The sequence below is a fragment of the Muntiacus reevesi genome, chromosome 13 (genome assembly GCF_963930625.1).
Source record: "Muntiacus reevesi chromosome 13, mMunRee1.1, whole genome shotgun sequence".
Lineage (NCBI taxonomy): Eukaryota > Metazoa > Chordata > Mammalia > Artiodactyla > Cervidae > Muntiacus > Muntiacus reevesi.
The window spans coordinates 53947877-53952052 of record NC_089261.1 but is presented as its reverse complement, the minus strand read 5'-3'; the positions used below and the strand labels follow the sequence as shown (position 1 = coordinate 53952052).

Sequence of the window (4176 nt, the reverse complement as noted above, 5' to 3'; positions counted from 1 at the left end):
AGCATTTCCTCTGAAATCAGGAACAAGACAAGGATGCCCACTCTCACCACTACTATTCAACATAGTGTTGGAAGTTTTGGCCACAGCAATCAGAGCAGAAAAAGACGTAAAAGGAATCCAGATAGGAAAAGAAGAAGTGAAACTCTCGCTGTTTGCAGATGACATGATCCTCTACATAGAAAACCCTAAAGACTCTTCCAGAAAATTACTAGAGCTAATCAATGAATATAGTAAAGTTGCAGGATATAAAATTAACACACAGAAATCCCTTGCATTCCTATATACTAACAATGAAAAAACAGAAAGAGAAATTAAGGAAACAATACCATTCACCATTGCAACAAAAAGAATAAAATACTTAGGAGCATATCTACATAAAGAAACGAAAGACCTATACATAGAAAACTATAAAACACTGATGAAAGAAATCAAAGAGGACACAAACAGATGGAGAAACATACCGTGTTCATGGATTGGAAGAATCAATATTGTCAAAATGGCTATTCTACCCAAAGCAATCTATAGATTCAATGCAATCCCTATCAAGCTACCAACGGTATTTTTCACAGAACTAGAACAAATAATTTCACAATTGTATGGAAATACAAAAAACCTCAAATAGCCAAAGTAATCTTGAGAAAGAAGAATGGAACTGGAGGAATCAACCTGCCTGACTTCAGACTCTACTACAAAGCCACAGTCATCAAGACTGTATGGTACTGGCATAAACACAGAAATATAGATCAATGGAACAGAATAGAAAGCCCAGAGATAAATCCATGAACATATGGACACCTTATCTTTGACAAAGGAAGCAAGGATATATGATGGAAAAAAGACAATCTCTTTAACAAGTGGTGCTGGGAAAACTGGTCAACCACTTGTAAAAGAATGAAACTAGAACACTTTCTAACACCATACACAAAAATAAACTCAAAATGGATTAAAGATCTAAAGGTAAGACCAGAAACTATAAAACTCCTAGAGGAGAACATAGGCAAAACACTCTCTGACATAAATCACAGCAAGATCTTCTATGACCCACCTCCCAGAATATTGGAAATAAAAGCAAAAATAAACAAATGGGACCTAATGAAAACATTTTGTTTTTCAGGCTTCCCTGGTGGTTCAGTGGTAAAGAAATCTGCCTGTGCTCGCTTCGGCAGCACATATACTAAAATTGGAACGATACAGAGAAGATTAGCATGGCCCCTGCGCAAGGATGACACGCAAATTCGTGAAGCGTTCCATATTTTAAAAAGAAAAAAAAAAAAAAAAAAAGAAATCTGCCTGCCAATGCAGGAGACAGGGGTTTGATCCCCGATTGGGGAAGATCTGCCATGCTGTGGAGCAACTAAGCCCATGTACCACAACTACTGAACCTGTGCTCTAGAGCCCGGGAGCCGCAGCTACTGAAGCCCTCATACCCTAGAGTCCATGTTTCATAACAAGAGAAGCTGCCACAATGAGAAATCCATGCACTGCAGTGAAGAGCAGCCCCTGCTTGCCCACAACCAGGGAAAAGCTCCAACAGAAACAAAGACCCAGCATAACTAAAAATAAATAAGTAAAATGATTTAAAAAAAAATTTTTTTTCAGTAAAAGGAAAGAAGATGTGAAAAAAACAAAGCAAAACAAAAAAATGGTTCCCTGCTGAAAGCGCCTTGGAGAGGAAATTCCCACTGTGTTTCTGTGTTCACCATCCTTTCTGTTTCTGCACAACTTCACTCAGAGCCTTGCCCACCTGCACACAAAGCACTTTCAAAGTCCCTCTTACACCAAAGATGATGTGAGAGTAATTCCATCACTTTACAACCTTTATTGAGGTAGTTTTGAGACAACTATAATATAAAATAGTGGTGATAATGGACAATATTTATAGGAAAGAGGTAGGTTACGATGAAGAGTGCAGGCTAGGTTTAGGCTGCCTGGTTTTGAAATTAGGCTCAACCACTTCATAGCTGCGTGATGCTGGTCAAGTTACTTCAGCTCTTTGTGATTTGGTTTCCTCATCTATAACGTGGAGTTCATTGTACGTTCAGTTCCTACCTGTGGGGTTGCTATGAGGATTAAATGAAATAATATATATGTCTTTGGCATATAGTTCATAAATACAAACCACACAACATGCAGAAGGTCTATATATTCATGCAGAATGTCTATATATTCACACACACACACTCAAAGTCTTGCCCCTACAGCCTCCTAAGGTTATATCCCAGGTGGTGTTGTGAGAGAGCTTCTGTTGCAAGTCTAAGATAAGAGAAGGAGTATGTGAGCCTCTCATGCAAGCAAACCAGTGTGCCTCAGTGAGAAAATACCCAATCCTGATTGCCCCCAACCCCCTCATCCACACACAGCCTACCATGCTGAACTGACTGTAATGGGATGGAGCTGGGTTATGTCTGTGTGGAAGAGCTAACCTAAGGAGAGGCATGAAAGCGAAAACGAAAGTGTTAGTCGTGTCCAACCCTTTGGGACCCCATGGACTATAGCCTGCCAGGCTCCTCTGCCCGTGGAGTTCTACAGACAAGAGTACTGGAGTGGGTAGTCATTTCCTTCTCCAGGGGATCTTCCTGACCCAGGGACTGAACCCAGGTCTCCTGCCTTGCAGGCAGATTCTTTACCATCTGAGCCAGCAGGGAAGCCCAAGGAGAGGCAGAGAAGGATCCAAAAATGTCCATCTCCTCCTTGGCCACCCCACTCATCACCGGGAAGGAATAAGAGTGGCCAGGCCTGGAACGGTTTCCACGCCTGAGAGGAAGGTTAGTGGTATCAGAACGGTGTGGTGTGGCGACTCCAGGGCTGTGGATCCAGCCATGTGGGAGCTGAGCCAGTCCTGGCTGAGAAAGTCTGGCTGCCATTGGAGGGGGTTCCCTGACAAGCCGAAGAACATTCAGCTGATGAGCAGCCAAAGAGACAAATGTTCACCCTGAATTCATGCATAGGAATCCCTCATCATGGAGGGAGACAGATACTCTTGAATGTACCACGTCAGCAAAACCACACTTGCCAAGAAAAACGTATCATAACAAATACGTTTGGAAAGAGACATTTAAAATGACATTAAATGCTTATATTTTTAACTGCTAAAGGCAGTTTGAGGAGGCATCAGTTTTCAAAACATGTTGGATTCATCAAAGCAGTGCGAGGCAGCTGTGCTGAGGTGGGCCTCCTGCTGGGTGGACCGGGGCCTCACTGTTTAGGAAACACTGTCTGCTCTGGCAGCTGCAGTGGGGAGGTTACCACAGATTTTACATAGGAGCCCTGGGTCTCTTTTAAAGAGGGGAGTTCAGAGTCCTTTGCATGATCCCCTGTTTCCTTTTTAAGTCTGTGCAAGTGCTAGTGTAACCAGTGACCTTTTCATATACTCTGGCAACTCTTTTCAAGGCCGTTTCTACACACATATATGAACTTGGAATATAAACAAACCTGCCTTTGTATACTTGGAGAGAAGGAGGCCATAACTGCTGTCCAGACCTGCAGTTAACTCTACAGACTAAAGAAGCATCAAAGAAATCTTTGGGATACAGACACAAAGCCACGTTACTCAAAACAGCACTTAGCTATGGGAATAAAGGTTGTCTCTTTCTTCATATATGTTGATAGACAGAGATTGCTATTTGGAAAAATATTTACCAAAAAACCAATTATCAGTGGTAGTCACTCAGTTGTCTTCAACCCTTTTGTGACCCCATGGACTGTAGCCCACCAGGCTCCTCTGTCCATGGAATTTCCCAGGCAATAATACTGACATTTCCTTCTCCAGGGGATCTTCCCAACCCGGGGATCGAACCTGGGTCTCCTGAATTGCAGGCAGATTATTTATTGTCTGAGCTACCAGGAAACCAATAGTTATCTCTAAATGCTGGTGTTTGAGGAAATTCTCTTTCTTCTCTTATACTTTTCTATCATGTCCATTTTTCTTTAAATAATAAACATTTGTTGCTTTTATAATCTGAAAAATTAAACTATTTTATTCTTGAGGGGAAAAAAGTATTACTATATCTGTTGAAAATCCTAAACTGTAACAAAAAATTTCCACCCATAAAAGCAGAGAGACATTCACACAAAATATTAGATGAGGTTGTGGGCTACTGTTCCATGCTTCTGGGGAAAGGATTAGATACACTCTTTCTGGGAAATTATTTGCCATTGTGTGTTGAGAGTATTAAA

The 4176-nt window shown here is 41.4% G+C and overlaps 1 non-coding gene across 1 annotated transcript; it reads left to right on the top strand.

Annotated features, from left to right (window-relative positions):
- The first annotated feature begins 1150 nt into the window (after positions 1-1150).
- On the top strand, positions 1151-1257 carry LOC136146235 (U6 spliceosomal RNA). The gene has a single exon (XR_010658953.1). It is a non-coding gene; the product is annotated as a U6 spliceosomal RNA (small nuclear RNA).
- Positions 1258-4176: the final 2919 nt, after the last annotated feature.